Below are 18,324 nucleotides of genomic sequence, written 5' to 3'. Positions count from 1 at the left end.
CGCCCCTGGGGAGGTGGGGAAACCTTTGCCCCAGCAACCAACACCAAGGTGGTGCATCCAGGAGCAACAGGGAGGGGAGGGGCTGCTAATTTACCCCCTTAATCACAGTCCAGGAGGCTGTGGCAGCTATAAAAGCCCCTGGTGGCCGCATGCAGCCATGGTGGCCGCATTTGAGAAACGCTGTACAAACCCAAAATGTGAATTAAGGATGGAACTCCAGACTTCCTGCCTTCTCTAGGTTTATACCACAGCCCTAAAGCCCCACTGTCACCTCATGGAAAATTAGAAGTGGGTCAGGTCTTCAGTGGAGAAATGCTGCTTTGTGCCAGCTAAAGTCAGAACTACACCAATTTACACTGACCCCTTCTTTTTAAATGTAGTTCCATTACACCACAAAACTTTCAGAAAGTTGGGATGGTGTTCTGAACACATGGCCTGCTTGAAGATGTAAAGGTGCTGAATGAGGCAGCCATCATTCATGTGCTAACCCCATTGCTTTCCAGAGTGAGGGGAGACATGGACAGGATGGAGAAGACTGGTATAATAAAGAACTGAAGTGGACAGAATGATGTGTCCTTATGGTGCCTGTTATGAGAAAAATGGGCATGTCTGTGCAAGAGGCTCAATGAAACAATAAGGAGGGAAACATTTTTCCCACCACAGAAGGTATAATCTTTAAGTTAACTGATGCAAAAATATTTTTGTCACTGTGGTGGATTCTGCAAGATGAGTCTCCACTCTAACAGCACCAAGCTGACAACTTTCATATTATCTTTCAGAAAATATTGCTTGCGCCAGTCAATATCAGAAGTACCTCCGAAATCTCCCGCAGGAAAATGAGTGAAATTCTGCAAGGCCTGGAGAGAGCAGAAGTTTATATGAATGACATTTTAGTTGATAAGACAACAAAGAAAGAATGTTAAAGGTTAAAACCTTTAATACACACAAGGTTAAAAACAAGTTCTGAACACAACTGACTATTAGATTTAAAAAAAGTTAAAAAGAAAAAATTGTACACTACAAAAAACACTATGGTTCTTGGAGCTTGTGCTTAATAAAGCTGAGATAAGGGCAAAACCAGAAATAGTCAAAAGCTAGTAGGTGATGCTGTGGATCTGAGGAGTTCTGTCAGCTGTTAGTTGAAATGCCACCACCTAAAAATGTGTCAGAACTGATGAGGTTCGCAAGGATAAGAAAAAGTTTTGTAACTGACCCTAGTGGAAGGCATCACTGTGAGTGCTGTGGTATACCAATCCCCTAGATGTTTGGTAGCACAGTGGTGTGTGGTACACCCAAACAAGTGCTGTAGGTGTTCAAAGCAATAGGCCCTTTAAGTTCGTGCCCATAAACACTTAGTCCAATGAATAACAAAGGCTACTAGGGATGCCAGAAATAAGCACTGCATTTACCCTTGACATAACTGCCTTAAATTACAAGCATAAGATAAGACACACAACACCCCAGATCTCAATCCAGCCCCTTGGGGCAATTTGGTCCGGGAGTATGAAGGTGGTGTTCCTCAGATCTAGTGCCAGGAATACTCATTCTGGGTTCCCTTTTTCCCTAGAGGCAATCACACAGTGGCCTGTAGATCCTCCTGCCAGAGTCCAATCCTTTTCTCCGTTTATACCCAGGCACATGGTTCCCTTATCTGCAGACCACTCTTGAATATCCACATGTCATAGCTACTGCTAGCTCCCTTGACAGCAACTGGCTGCTTCCCAGCCTGGCTCTCCTTAGCCTTGTAGTCCTATTTTCTAAACTATATAGCCTTCCTTCCATTGCCAGACCCCAAGCTGCTATCTCTGGTCTGTTATTCCTCCTGATATGCAGCCTTTGGCTCCTTCTTGACTCCCGAGCCAGGTCCCCTCCTACCACAGGCAGAACTTCCCTTTTCAATACTAGAGGGATTATGAAGCCCTCTGCTGACAGGATATTTCACTGGCACCTAACTCAGTGACCAGTAAAGATCCAGCAGGTTCATTGCAGTATGGGTCACCACCACCATCTGTTGTCACTGTCATGGATCCTATGTGAAGGAGACTGACCGAGAAATGTGATACAGAAAAAACAGCAGCATCTTCAGCTGGTTACAAACCCACTTGAATAATTGTGTGTCCTGATAGACTTTTGCCCAGTGAAGGAGACAGTCCTGTTGAGAAGAGTCAAATCTATTGATCAAGAGAAATTTTCAAAGGCTCAAAGGGAACTTGGGCGCCTAAAGCACCAGTTAGGTGTATAAGTCCCTTTGTGGATCTAGCCCTGGGTGTCTCAGTCCAAAATTTAGATCCTCAAAACCTCTGCTCAGTTACCAGCACCCTTTCATACCCAATAGCCCAGTGATTAGAGCACTCACTTGCGATGTGAGCAGGTATTTGACTCCAGGTATCCCATGACTGAAGTGGTGGGGCCCTAGCCACTAATCTACTGGGTTTTCCAATTTTTGGGGTGGTCTCTCTCAATCTCTCCTGTTCAAGCTCTTCTACTTTGTACAAAATAGTTATGACACTTCCTACTGGCTAGCTTAGGTGGTCCCTGCTCAGCTTGCAGGCTTCTGTGAATCCCATCCTTAGTCACCTAACTTGCCCATGCAGTTAGTATTAATAAAAGTGGCTAAGACTTTGCTTTGCCCTCAGTGTGAGTTTCTTTTGCCATACATCCCGGGGTTCCCTACAGCCCTGTATGCCTTACTCAGTGCATAGGATAGGGGGCATGGATGAGTGTTCATGTCACAGTCTCTTTCAGTACCTGGCCCAGGCCAGGGAAGCTAATGATCCAACCAGTGGACCAAATTCGGTCATGAAACCTGGTCACGTGCCACCTGAGACATGTTGAGCATACACTAAGAAGAAGAAGTGCAGAAGATTCCACTGCATGAAGTATTCATTCTTCTCAAAACATTTTGTATAGGGGAAAAAAGGGGAGGAAGATATGAGGATATATCTCTTTAAATTAATATCAGGAAGGCAGATAGGACAAGGCTGCAAAAGTCTTTAAGCAGCAGCTCTGAAGTGAAGGGTAGAGAGTAGCTCTAGGGATAATATTGTTTTTTTATTCTAATATAAATCCTTGTTCAGGATTAGAAGAAAATAATTACTTCTGTGACCCTTTTCTTTTGTCACACAATAGCTTTAATTTGTGATTTTCTAGAAATATTGTGATTGTATTGGTGAGATTTGCTGTTGAGCAACCTAGCAATTCTAAATAAACTAAGATATTTTCTTTCAAAAAAATAAGTTAAAAACTGTGATATTTTGAAGTTACCGAAGTAAGATAATGGGGGGGAAGTAGACAGCAAAGAATTGGAAGTCAACGATAAAATAGGAGAATGTTATTTTAAATCTGTATTGCTGTAAGAAAACAAACTTCTTTTGTTCTCTTAGGCTAGGTCTACACTACAGCGAACTTCCGACCTAAGATGCGCAACTTCAGCTACGTGAATACCGTAGCTGAAGTTGCGTATTTTAGGTCGGCTTACCTGGCGGTGAGGACGCGGGAAAGTCGACCGCTGCCGCCGACTCCGCTACCGCCTCTTGTCGAGGTGGAGTTCCGGAGTCGACGGTAGAGCCATCAGGGATCGATTTTACCGCGTCCTCACGAGACGCGGTAAGTCGATCCCCGATAAACCGATTGCTACCCGCCGGATCGGCGGGTAGTGAAGACGTAGCCTTAGATGTTGACCCATAAAGACACAGAATAGAGTCTCAGTCTACTTGGTAAGTAAGACGATGTAGTTGCAGGCAGAATCTCAAAGGGGAACTCTTTGAGGGCATTTGAATCTCTGCTTTCTTTTTCTAAACCTGGCAGAGAAGTGAGAGAGTTCTCTTGGTTTAAGTCATCAACAACAAGAACATATGATAGGAATCTATTTTCTCAATTCCTAGAGAGTATAATCCTGAGAACAAATGTTTTTCTTACACATACACACCTACTGACAGTAAAAAAAAAAAAAAAAAATCAAGCAGCTTTGAATTTAGTTAGGTGAGAAATGAGAAAGGGAGAAAGTAATTGGTAAGCAGTTAGACTCACCCAGGGGTTCTCAAACCAGGGGTTGTGAGCCACCCAGCTCTGAAGGCAGTGCTGCCGCCAGCAGTAGCACAGAAGGGTGGCAATGGGGTGCTAAGTCTGCTATGAAAAGTGATATTGACAAAGTTTCTTTGCCCCCAGTATTAAACAGCAACTATTTAAAAAAATAACTTCTGTTTATAACACTAATTTGATTAAAATGTGTTTTAGTCTTAATTTAAAAGTGGTGAGAAAAGGTCAATTAATTTTAAACAATAGGGTTAATATAAAAATTAGGGCTGTCAAACGATTAAAAAAATTAATCGCGATTAATCGCACTGCTAAACAATAATAGAACACCATTTATTTAAATATTTTTGGATGTTTTCTACATTTTTAAATATATTGATTTCAATTATAACACAAAATACAAAGTGTACAGTGCTCACTTTATATTTTTTTGATTACAAATATTTACACTGTAAAAAAAAAAATATTTTTCAATTCACCTAATATAAGTACTGTAGTGTAATCTCTATCATGAGAGTTGAACTTACAAATGTAGAATGATGTACAAAAAATAACTGCTTTCAAAAATAAAACAATGTAAAACATTAGAGACTACAAGTCCACTCAGTTCTATTTCTTGTTCAGCCAATTGCTTAGACAAACAAGTTTGTTTACATTTGCAGGAGATAATGCTGCCTGCTTCTTGTTCACAACGTCACCTGAAAATGAGAACAGGTGTTCGCATGGCAGTGTTGTAACCTGCGTTAGAAGATATTTACATGCCAGCTGCGCTAAAAGTTCAGATGTCCCTTTATGCTTCAACCACCATTCCAGAGGACATGCATCCATGCTGATGACAGGTTCTGCTCAATAACAATCCAACGCAGTGTGGACCCACGCATATTCATTTTCATCATCTGAGTCAGATGCCACCAGCAGAAGGTTGATTTTCTTTTGTGGTTCGGGATCTGTAGTTTCTGCATCAGAGTGTTGCTCTTTTAAGACTTCTGAAAGCATGCTCCATACTTCATCCCTCTCAGATTTTAGAAGGCACTTCAGATTCTTAAACCTTGGGTCGAGTGCTGTAGCTATCTCACATTGTTACCTTCTTTGCGTTTTGTCAAATCTGCAGTGAAAGTGTTCTTAAAATGAACAACGTGTGCTGAGTCATCATCCGAGACTGCTATAACATGAAATATATGGCAGAATGCAGGTAAAATAGAGCCGGAGACATACAATTCTCCCCCAAGGAGTTCAGTCACAAACTTAATTAACGCATTATTTTTTAACAAGCATCATCAGCATGTCCTCTGGAATGGTGGCCGAAGCATGAAGGGGCATATGAATGTTTAGCATATCTGGCACGTAGATATCTTGCAATGCCTGGTACAAAAGTCCCATGTAAATGCCTGTTCTCACCTTCTGGTCACACTGTAAATAAGAAGTGGGCAACATTATCACCTATAAATGTAAACAAACTTGTTTGTCTTAGCAATTGGCTGAACAAGAAGTAGGACTGAGTGGACTTGTAGGCTCTAAAGTTTTGCATTGTTTTGGTTTTGAGTGCAGTTATGAAACAAAAGAAGTATCTACATTTTTAAGTTGCACTTTCACGATAAAGAGATTGCCCTACAATACTTGTATGAGGTGAATTGAAAAATACTGTTTTGTTTTTTTTACAGTGCAAATATTTGTAATCACAAATAATATAAAGTGAGCATTGTACACTTTGTATTTTATGTTGTAATTGAAATCAATATATTTGAAAATGTAGAAAAGCATCCAAAAATATTTAATACATTTCAATTGGTATTCTATTGTTTAACAGTGCAATAAAAACTGTGATTAATCGTGATTCATTTTTTTAATCACGATTAATGTTTTTGAGTTAATCACGAGTTAACTGTGATTAATCGTCAGCCCTAATAAAAATGTGTTTTTAATTTATAAGGGTGGGGGTCGCATTCAGAGGGTTTGTGTGAGAAAGGGGTTGCCAATACAAAAAGTTTGAGAACCACTAAGTTAGACGGTACAGAAAATGTACAGAAATTGCCTTGTCAGTCACAGAGGCCACATATATAAAATCAGCCTTTGTTAATGAACCTGCAAAACTCTCAAAAGCACCCACTTATGGGTATGCTACTCCCCAAATGTGTGTGTGTAGAGCATTTGTATACCAGTTAATTGCACATACAAATATAAATATAGGCACTTGGAAATGTTATCAGAGCTTTTAGAGGCTGATTTGTATTTTTCCCTCTGCATGCATAATTAATACATGTTTTTTGGGATGGTGGCAGGGTTATATTACTAAAATAAAGTTGTTACCTTGCACATCACAGTTCTTTACTGTACTATGACAATGGAAATTATACTAATGAAAAAATAATACAAAATACGTTAATGTAATAAGCTGAAAACTAATTACATGCATTTTTTATTCCACTGGTATTCTGGATTTATTACAAATAATGGCATGCCAAGAAATAAGAGAACTCATTTATTTGCCAAAACTGTTGAGAAAACTAATAACAGACTGACTTTAAGAATAAAGGCTAACGTGATTATTATTTGTATTACAATAATATCTCAAAGCTCCAACTGAGATCACTGTACAAACGCAGAGTAAGAGACAGTCCCAGCCCAAGAGAACTTACAATCTAAATAGACAAGACACGCAAAGGATGGGAGGAGAAACAGAGGGGTAAAGTGGCATGTCCAAGGTCACACAGCAGGTCAGTGGCAGGGCTGGTAATACACCCAAGGAGTCCTGACTTCTAATGCGGTGTGCTATCCACTAGACCATCCTGCATGCCCGTTAGGCATTGATCTGCTGCAAAAGGAAGAAGCTACAGGAGTTCCTGGTGGAGATGTATAATGGACACTCCTCTCTGCATCTAGCCAGCTCCCCTAGTTGCGTGGTGGGGTGTAGCCTTGACTCAGTCTTCCCTGTTTCTAAAACTCTTACTTCCCTCCACTGCTCCTCCTTCCCTGACCCTCAAGACCTGCTAGGCTGTGCGATTTGTTTCCCTATCAGTCTTGCTCTGTCAGCTTTTCTTTCTCTGCTCTCAATCAAAAGCCATATCCCCCATGGTAGCAGCTATTACTGTTGGGTCTTTTATTGGTCTCACCCAGCTGTTCCTCTCTTTTACCCTCACCTCCCAAGCTCAAGTATACGGCAATCACATCCAGACTTGTCTTACCTGCCCTAGATGTGCTGAGCTCCCCAATCCCAGCTTTCACTCTCTGCTCTGGCCTTGCTAGTAGGTCTTCCTTTGCTTCTGGATCCAGTCTTGCCTTGTTGGCTCTTGCTATACCCATGTACATCTCCAGACCCTTATGTAAAGGAGAAGTAGGGGAACTATAAGTCACCAGGCTGCTGGCTAAGCCACTCTCTTTTCCTATGACCCAGGTGGAAGACCTGCTCAGAAATGTGCCACTGGGGTCACGGTACAAATGATGCTTGTTTTCAGTATTCATCTGTTTCACCCTGATTCTGATGCTACTCAGGTGAGTTTGTTCAATGTGAATGCACGTTCCACAAGTTTTGGACACATGTTCATGTAAAAAGTAATCTGCAAAATGTGCCCTCTCCTATGTCTCTGGAAAACATCTCCAGTCCACGAACTTGAATAAAACAAACTGAGCTGGCTGAAAACTGGGAAAACTGGGTTTTCAACTAACATTTTTTGGGCAAAAAGTGTTCTATACCTGAAAATCAAACTATTTTAGCCAAAATCGGAAATACAGTAAGTCCTCTCTTAACGTTGCAGTTATGTTCCTGAAAAATGCGACTTTAAGCGAAACGACGTTAAGCAAATCCAATTTCCCTATAAGAATTAATGTAAATAGGGGGGGTTAGGTTCCAGGGAAATTTTTTTCACCAGACAAAAGACACACACACACACACACACACACACACACACACACACACAGAGAGAGAGAGTATAAGTTTTAAACAAACAATTTAATACTGGTACACAGTGATGATGATTGTGAAGCTTGGTTGAGGTGCTGAAGTCAGAGGGTAGGATATTTCCCAGGGAATGCCTTACTGCTAAAAGATGAACTAGCAATCAGCTGAGCGCTCAAGGGTTATTGTTGTTAATGTAACCTCACACTCTACAAGGCAGCACGAATGGAGGGAGGGGAGACAGCATGGCAGACAAAGACAGAGACACACACCGTGTATGAGAGAGAGAGAGAGATGCTCATTGCTGCTTTAAGTACACTGACCCCACTCTAAGTACAGTGCCTTTTTAAGTAGATCAGCAAGTTGAGACAGAAGCTGTTGCCAGGAAGCTCCCTCCATCCTGAGCCCTGACATTAGCATCCCTCCCCCCCCACCCCCGCATAGCAAGCAGGAGGCTCCCAGGAGCAGCTCCAAGGCAGAGGGCAGGAGCAGCACATGGCAGTGGGGGGAGGAACATTTGAACTGCCAGCAATTGATAGCCTGCTGGGCAGCTGCAGCACAGGGAACCTAGGGGAACGGGGAGCTGATGGGGGGCTGCCAGTTCACCCTGGTTCCAAGCCCCCACCAGCTAGCTGCAACGGGCTGCTCTTCCTGCAAGCAGTGGACAAAGCAGGCAGCTGCCAAACGACGTTATAAAGGAGCATTGCGCAACTTTGAACAAGTATGTTCTCTAATTGATCAGCAACGTAACAACGAAACAACGTTAACCGGGACGACTTTAAGTGAGGAGTTACTGTATTTCAATTTGGAGATCCTGACACCATGGCTCTTGGAAGTTGTCGTTCAGTTGCCTCATGTGCCCATTCTATTCTATGGGCCAGGCTTCCTGGCCAGACTACGTCTCCCATGGTATACTACCTTCCCCATCCCGCAGAAAATACTGCAGTACGTTAAGGAAGATGTAGTCTGATCCAGGATCCCAGCCTATTGAGAATGAGATACCTGAATTACAACTTCCACAAGGCAGTGTAGCAGAATTTCCAAATCAATTTTTTTTCAGCTTTAGGCCAAAAGTTCTTAGTTTTTCAATTTTTGCCAAAAATAAATAAATAAATAAATTTTCTCTGGGGGGAAAAAACAACAACCACCAGCTCTGCCTACGATTCCATGCAGGGGGTATATGTGAGGCCTCTCTCTTACCTCTTTCCATGGCCAACCCTCACTGCTGCTCTATGCATTGGTGGGGAGGTCAGGCTGTATGAAGCCACCACTACCCACACCATGCTGGAGGGCACAGACTGGGGTTGTAACCCAAACTCTTTCCCTCCGTGTCATTCACAGCCTAACTGGTGAGGGGTGCAAATAATCTGCTACTAGTAAAGGCAGATTTGCTGACCCTGCAACAAATCGGAGCTGAGAGGGGATAATTTCAGTCAGGTCCTCTGCTGTTAAGACCTTTTCTGCCCAGTGGGGAGATCTTTTTTATGTGTGAATTTTGTGTTATGGAAATTAGTGAAGTTCAAGTTTTTAACCACATACAAAATTTTAATATAAAAATCCCCTTGAATTTCAGCTTGCAACTTCTGTAGGAAAGAAGGCAAGTGTGGCACCATGCAGCAGAGTGGAGAAGGATATTTTTAGATTGAAATTGTAGTTTTTCTATACTACATACTATAAATTAATTGTATATCAAAAAGATAAATAAAAAAGGAAAGACAATAAAATGGAGAAACAAAAAAGTGATATAAATACCACCTGCCCATAAAATCCACCAGTGGGGGGGGGAAACTTGGGTTATGAAAAGGTACAGTAAGTTAACAACTACATGGAGCCCACATTGTTCTATTTTGTGTGTGCTGTAATGTATTACCAGATTTGCCAGTTACTTTGGGGTACGCTCATTTATTAGGGTTACTCTTCTGGGGGAGGGGTTTCTGTAATTTTATCAATGTACTGCTTGTGTCACTTGTGTTCTCATATGGAGCTCTTCTTCTCCTTTCTGCAAGTCCCCTCCCAATGGAGCTATCCTGCAGGACCTAGGTTCCCCTGGGCTGGGTTCCTCCAGATGACACCCCCACCCCCATACCCATTAACAGAGCAAGTCTGAGTGGACAGGGTCAATCAGCACTTCCAGGCTGCTATCCTTATATGCCCCAGGACTCAGTAGTCTGGGTCGAGCAGCATTTCCAAGCTGCCACCCTCGTATGTCACAGGTTCAGCACATCCCTATCCCTTTCACGTCACAATTGTTCTAGTAGTGATCCATTTGATGAGCAAACTCCACAGTATTTTTGGGCACTACAGGGATCTTTAGCTTAGGTAAGAGAAGTGTTGCTGCAGAGTAAATGGGGAAGCTAAAAACACAAAAGAGTAAAGTTGAGAGAGAGAGAGAGAGAGAGAAGCAACCAACTTAACCATAAAAGTTATTTATTGAATAATAGTGATAACCACACAAGGAGAGCCTAAACAAAAGTCACATATAGAAAACTAGACCTATCTGAGGTAGAAAAGAAAACGGAGAGAGATCTGGGATCTCACCACTCCACGAAGCTTGAACTGGTTGGGATTCCCAGGTGATGGTGGTAGCTCAGGGTCCTGAGTGCTGGAGACATGCAGAGCCCCCAGCACGATCAGTAAGGAGAAGATGAAATCCCAGTGGAAGTGATGCAGAGTTGGATCCATGCATCAGAACACACTTGAGCGTGGGTAGAGGTTTCTTGTAGGGAAATAACAATGGTTCAAGGGAGAACACTAGATTTGTGTATGGGTAAATTGATGACTCAAGGGTTTTCTTTAGGCTAGACAATAGGGGCTGATTACTCCTAGCTATGGGTGGTGTTCCTTCCAGGGAGCTCACAGTGCAATTAGGCTGCTTCAGTATTTTGGATATCAATCAAAGATTCATTACTAGAATTGGTCTGATAACTGCTGAGCTGGGTGTGTGCAGGTGTAGGTTCATTAACATCTGGAGCAGAGATCCCCCAGAATGCAGGGCTTCCCTGCTGTTCTGGTCCCAGAGTTCAGTGCGGTTCTTGCCTTGGAATCTCTGTTCTCCATTCTGTATGCTAATGAAGATGCCGCCCTGTCCCATCTTTGATGCAGATGAGGCTAGAGGAGTTGCCTTAATCCTATCACCCTTGTCAGGAGGGGTTTTGGTGTGTCTCCCACCACCCTTCACTGCTCTCTGCAAGTCTTTTCTCTGATCGGTTTTGGTTCAAGCAGAGGCTGGGGGAGGCAGGTTGTCCTTCATGAGTCAGGCAGGCTGGATATTGTTCCCTGGTTCCCCAAGAACAGAGAGCTGACTGGTTTCACATGATTTCCCTACAAAAAACAAAAAACAAAGTCTGAACGATTGGCATTGACGGGGCAATATTCCAGATTCCTCCTAAAGTTCATGTCTGTCGCTAGAAGAGATTTTTATAAAAACAAACTTTGCTAGAATTACTGCCATGATTCTCACAATTATGGAAATAACTCTCATTACGATGTGTGCTAACTATGCTAAATAGCATTCTGTAATTTCCTGGAAAATAATTACTGCATCAGTACAGACAGTTTTTAAATGCATTTTCTTTTCAAAGTAATCATCTTTCTGTGTGTCATATTATAAAGCTCTGGATAGGCACTACTGTACATTTTACAAAACTATGAACGATCAGCTTACATTTTTAATATATTAAACAATACTATTTTTTAATTACAAGAATGTGAGAAGCATTTAAAATCAGTAAACTTCTCAATTTTATTACACATGTATAATTCAAAGATGACTATATATTATATAAAAAGATTCCAAAACTATGCAGGATATGTCTGAAGTGTCTTTGAAAATCCTACTTATTTTGTCTAGTTCCAGCCTGAAACATAACTTATGGCTGAGTTATAAATCCCTGAAAAATGAAAATGCTCTTTGAGGCAGGGAATTAACCTTTTTTTTTTTATTTGGAAAGTGCCTGGCATATTGTGAAAGCTATCAGAAGCAAATAAATAACAACAATAATGATTAACCATAGCAATTTGTTCAAACATTTCAGCAGGAAAGAGCATCTGCTGAACAGTGGAGATAGCTTCCAATGGGCATGTTGAAAACATGACATTATTATAATATAATATACAAAGACTCATTGTCTATTCCATGTAAATTTATCCATGTAATTTGTAATGTTATCTTGCACAGGCCTTCATTCTGTAAGACACTGAGAACTTCTGGGATCACACAGGATATATGTCTCTTCTGGCCATCTACATTGAACTGAACATAAAATAACTTTGCGTCTATAGACAGCAGAGTCAGAGTTTTAAAGGTGCAGTAGACAAAACACAAAAGGTATAACATAACAGCTACAAAAGCTAAATACATTACCCCAAAAGTTTTGGATTGAGGCATTGCAATGCTTGGTGAAACGATGTCCCATTTGCCAGGAACCATTTTCCACCTGAGACAATGCGTGGATTAATAGGATTCATAAGGAATGACGTAAACGACAAAGTATATGTCTGGCATTGACATATCTTTTGTTAACTCACATAAATGTATCCAATTAACTTACTCCATTTCAGCCTCCAGATCCTGCTCCCAGTCACTTATGAGTGACTGATAGTGGGTGTCTGCTTCTCACTATTATATTATAAGCATATTCCTTGGAAATCATGCTGTTCCAGAATTTATGTCTAATGTCTTTTGTACCCAATAAATCAATATAGGGGAGCTGCAGAGAAATCAGCCTTCAGAGTCTCTGAATATTTGATATAATATACAGATAATGGGATAGTATCTAATCTGTTCTTCTATATTTGAGCAAAGACATAGGGCTTGAGTTTCTGAGGGGCTTGACTGCCCAGAATTCCAGCTGAGATCAGTGGGAGTTGCAGGCACTCAGCATCCCTGAAAAACAGGTTAATAAATTGTCCATTCAGATACAGATAGGAAACATTTTATTACTACTCCTATTTATTAAATTGAACAATACATTTCATTGAATTTCAAGGCCCCCACTAAAGCTAGCGACTCTGTCTCTGTCCATCCTGTAGCGGCAGCAGAGCCGGAACTCCAGCCACACTCAGAGCCTTTTTGTCATCTCCCGACCCACCTGTTCATTGGTGGCAGAGGTTCTTTGTTTTGTTTTTAAGCCATCTGATGCAGGAAGAAGGGCTGGGAAGTTTTATACAGGGTTGGAAGCAGTTTGGAATCCATCCATCCATCTATGGTACTTATATGGCCTCTCCATCTTTAATGTAATTATCCTCACAACACCCCTGGGAGAGAGAAATGCTATTATCCACATTTTGTAGACGGTGAGCTGAAGCACAGAGACTAAGAGCATGTCTATACTGCAATTAGACACCCACGGTTGGACCATGCCAGCTGACTCAGACTGCGGGGCTGTTTAACTGTAGTGTAGTCATTTGGGCTCGGGACACAGCCTGAGCTCAGACGTCTACACTGTAGTTAAAAAGCCTCACAGCCCAGGTCAGCTGGCATGGGCCACTTGCGAGTTTTTTTAATTGCAGTGTAGACATACCCCAAGTGACTTGCCCAAGATCAGACAGCAGGTCCATGGCACAGCCAGGATTGAACCTGGACCTCCCATAGCCCAGACCAGTGCTATCACCACAGGGACATCCTTCCTCTAGATAAAAGCAGCAATCCTGCTATAGATGTGAAGATAGCCATATTCTGGCAGTGATGAAAGTGAAGCCACATCTCTAGTCTCATTTACACTATGAAAATTATGAAAAATGGGTGCAGTTGAACCAGATGGCTGCATGGGAAGTGTGCTGAATTCAGGCACATCCCTACTGCCCTGATCCCCACACCCTCTCTCTGGCCAGTCCCACCCACTTATTAGGCTGGGGCAACAGGAACTGCCAGAACAGGAACTGCAGGCAGCATGTAGGACTGTGACAACTACCCCTTCTGATGGCTTCCCACTCATGGAATACAGTGAGTGAATAAGACCCAACTGAATGGAGTATTCTGTATCCATGTACACTCATTTCTGTCACATGAAGGAATAACCTTTTCCAGAAACGTAAATCCTTCTTGACCACCCCAAAGACAGTACAGCCTTTTGGATAAATTGTTCCAGCTCTTGCCTCTCTCTAGTGTTAAGAAATGGCATTTTACTACTATAGAGATCTGAGGCTCTGCTGTACTTTGCTCACCCGTGAACAAAGGCCATAAAAAACCTGCTGCTTGGTAATGTTAGTGCCTGAACTAAGATCACTGATAAGCCATTAATTTCTGCTTAAGACAGAAATACTATGTAGTCCCAAAGAACTGAGTAATCAATTTCTTAATCTTTTGAATTAAAGTGTATGCTTTTTCTCTTTTTCAAGGAATCCTATGTATTCTAGGTAATGTTAATTTCAATAAATTCATTAATTTCTAATACTGTATTTATCCCGAACACCGTGCTAGGCAAACTCATAAAATTTAGAGATGAATAACCTAACAGAGTTTCTTCCACTCCATGTACCTGACAATTCAGGGTTTTCCCCTATAGTATGATACACTAGCCATAGTGATTTGTGTTACTCAGACTAGATATGTATTTTTCTAAAAATCTATTTATTTTGGTGGATCTAATTTTTTTTTAATAGTTGCATTTTAAATCTTGCTTTGCCTTCTGTGGTTTTTGTGCAATACATTCAAATCTCCAATAAACTGAAGTTTTAAAAAAATGTATTGGAGACAGAAATCTGCACTTAAACTTGGTTTGCTGATAGTTTTGTGTTGAGCTTGATAGTGAAGCAATCACAACATCAGGATTAAAGCTAAACAAATCATTTGAAGCAAGTTGTTTATTTGATTAATTCCCCCTTATATGCAGCTTATGGATTTTTCTCCTATTTATTCATTATTCAAAATTATTTGCTCAAGGCTCCAGTTCCAGGCCACCCTAACTCATGCAACTTATCCCAATGGCCTCACCGAGTAATTCTCAGAGCAAGTGATCATTCAGTGGAAGTCAGGGGGGTGCAGTGTAAGTCTCTGAATAATTTCAGTGAATAATTCTTGTTCTGCAAATTATGCATGAACAGTTCAGTACAAGAGCTCAATGTTCAAAAAATAAGCAATAATTATTATTATTAACCATTTATATCAGAGTAGCACCCAATCCTATCAGAGCCTACGGTGTTACGCACTTTATAATAAACACACAACATGACAGTCATGCCCAGGCATCTTACTGGCTAGTTTTTATAAGTCACATGGCATGTTTCTGTTCCCTGTTTAGCACTGGTCTGCAGCACCTAAAACTTAGGTCAACCTAGCTACATTGCTTAGGGCTGTGAAAAATGTCATGCTCTGTGCAATGTAGTTAGGGCAACCTATTTCCCCCTCCCCTCCCTTGGAATGCAGCTATATCGACAGAAGAAATCTTTCATCAACCTACCTACGGTCTCTCAAAGGGGTAGATTTACTAGAGAGATGGAAAAACCCCTTCTGTCACGGTAGTGTCTACTCTATAGCAGTGTACGTGCAGCTGTGCCACTTGTACTGTTGACATATCCTGTGGATTTACAATGTAATTGTTCGTGTGTAATGGGTGGCACACAGTTGCAGTATCCCAGGAGCATCTCAGGGAACGGGGATTCAGCTTCCAGCAGGTATTATCCAGTACTATCCTGCACCAGTAGCAGTACACTACCCAACCCCAATCCCACTGGCTCTCCTGTGTGCTGCCCAGCACAAGGGAGCACAACTCAGATTTTGCTTATTCCCCACTATTCTCTCCTCACCTGGAGGTGTGAAGGGTGCAGAAGGGGGAGAATTACCAGGCACATATTTCTCTGCACCTGGAATAGATATGGGGAAGGTTATGCGGGTGCAGAGGGGACAAAGGTCCTAAAGCCCCACTGTGTGCTTTGCAGTATTTGCCCATCTCTAATCAAGGTGAATATTATCAGAAAAATCCTTGAACTCAGCGGGAACTGAATGCAAGTCACTGTTAAAGAACAAATCTCAAAATGCTCATACTTTAGATGGGTCCCTATATATCTTTACTACTGTAGCTCATCAGTTATACGGTTAGAACTAAATTCTGTGCTTTGATTCATGCACACACTATGAATTGTGCATGCACATCTGAAGGCAGTGCTTAAATTTATGTTCAAAATTTAAACAATAGACAGCTCATTGGTCAGAGAGTTTTAAATCCCTTGATCTTACAAAGAACAAAAGGATGCAGTATTAGCAGATTCTTCATGGAAAGGAAAAATCGCTTTGAATGCACTTATCCAACACTGGATTTGTAACTAGCTCATAAGAAAGGGTGGCAAGTAATTAAACTTTCATTCAGAAGAAAATAGAAACATTAAGAAAAGAATGTCAGGGACAATCTTCCAAAGCAGTGCAAGTTACATTGAGGACATATTGTAATCTGGTCTACCTGTACCATTGTATATAAGCTTTAACAAAACAGAATTTTGCTTTCAGGTATATTTTTCGCTCTGACAAAAGGAGGATAAAGCTCCTTGTGAAACAGAGAATTCTCAAGACTTGGGACATACACAGATTAAGTAAACACATTTAATCTTGCCTTTAATCACAAACAGACTGTAGAAAAATGTTGCCTTGAAAATCCCAGTAAATGGTAATACATTTACTAATACCTAAATATCAGTACCTAGTGTTCTATTCCAAACCATATGTATGTATGTATAGCAAGGGCACCTTATTGTCCATGCTTTCAATGATGCTCACTACCAACTGTATTGAAAATCAATGCAAAAAACGTGGTTATTTGATTTTATTCAGACATAACTTTAAAAAAAAAATGTTCCTCCCTTTAAGTGGGGAGGAGGAGAAATGTTGCCCTTGATCCTTTAAACAGTTTCACATGTTGGCCAATAACAATATCTGCCCTGCTACAAATGTTGTATAAAATATCCTGAGTACATTAACATTTTAAAAACAATAAAAACGTTTTCAGAATCTCTTACTACATCCTTGGCTTAGGTAGTAAAGACAAAGATCTCCAAGTGACTTGACTACACAATGGCACCTCGCCAGCTTTCCAACAAGCACATTTGGTCTCTGTTGTTTTTTTTGAATGGGGCGGCTGTGATCTAATACACTGAACGAGAGGCTGGGACACCAATCTGATTCTTATTCATGTTTGTTTATCACCATAGCAGTATGAAGGGACCTTCATGTAAACAGGCCCTTGGGCTCTATTCCTGACACTAACAAGGACTCAATGTGTGGGCTTTGGAAAGCCACATATGATTATTTGTATTACAGTAGTGCTTAGAGACCCCAATCAAGGCCAGTGCCCCCACTGTGCTACAGATACAAATGCATAGAAAGAGACAGTCCCCACCCTGAAGAGCTTGCAATCTAAATAGCCAAGTCACACAAAGGGTGAAAGAAAGTGTGTATTGCTCTCCCCACTTTAAGGACAAACAGAGATAGAGAGGTTTCAGAGTAGCAGCCGTGTTAGTCTGTATCCGCAAAAAGAAGAAGTGGGTTGTAGCCCACGAAAGCTTATGCTCTAATAAATTTGTTAAGTCTCTAAGGTGCCACAAGTACTCCTGTTTTTTTTAGAGATAGAGAGATTATTTGACTTGCCCAAGGCAACACAGGAAGTCCAGTACCTTAACCAAAGATTATCCTTCCTCTCTTCCTGTTCACAAGATAATAGAACAGTCTCTCAGTCTACAACGGACACCTTGGGCCAAAATTTTTTGAAAAAACAGGAGCCTAAAATTAGGACTAGAGCCAGGTGGAACATTTTCAACTAAATGTGTTTTCATCAAAATATGTTTGGCTGAAATAAGCCAAACCATTTCATGGAGACATTGATTTTGATGCAGTTTTTGTTTGGAAAAATATCTGAGGTCCAGGGCTCTCTGCACACTTCTGGGACGAGAGAAAGAAAGAGAGCGAGAGAGAGACAGACACCTGATTTTCAAAAACAGTGAGAACAAAATCAAAATACCAACCTTTTTTAGCAGAAAATAGCAACACTTCAACACAATTCCATTTTGCAAAAACATTTGAAATGGTTTGGTTTTGTTCCAATGTGTGTGGGGGGGGGATTTCAAAACCTTGATAGTTGTTGCAGAACAGAATTGTTGGCCTCCAGGCAGCTCTGTTAGGAGCCTAAGCCTCTAGATTTAGATACTGAAATAAATATGCTGAGCACCCAGCAGTTCACAATGGTGTCTCTGAGAACTACCTGGTTCTCAGCAAGTTTGAAAATCAGTTCACTTAGGTGCCTAAATATGGATTTAGGAGCCTAACTTTGGGCTTTGATTTTTTTTAAATTCATGGCCCAGCTTTCTAAAGTAGCTCAGGAATACTCCAATGATTCTTTGTACCATAGGTATGTATGGATCCTAAAGAAACAAGTGACTTTAAATGGAACTTGGGCTCCTAAATGTCTAAC

Source organism: Terrapene carolina, unplaced genomic scaffold (genome assembly GCF_002925995.2).
Source record: "Terrapene carolina triunguis isolate 2854851 unplaced genomic scaffold, T_m_triunguis-2.0 Scaffold58, whole genome shotgun sequence".
NCBI lineage: Eukaryota > Metazoa > Chordata > Testudines > Emydidae > Terrapene > Terrapene triunguis.
The sequence above is the reverse complement of the archived record's forward strand: the minus strand, read 5'-3'. Positions refer to the sequence as shown.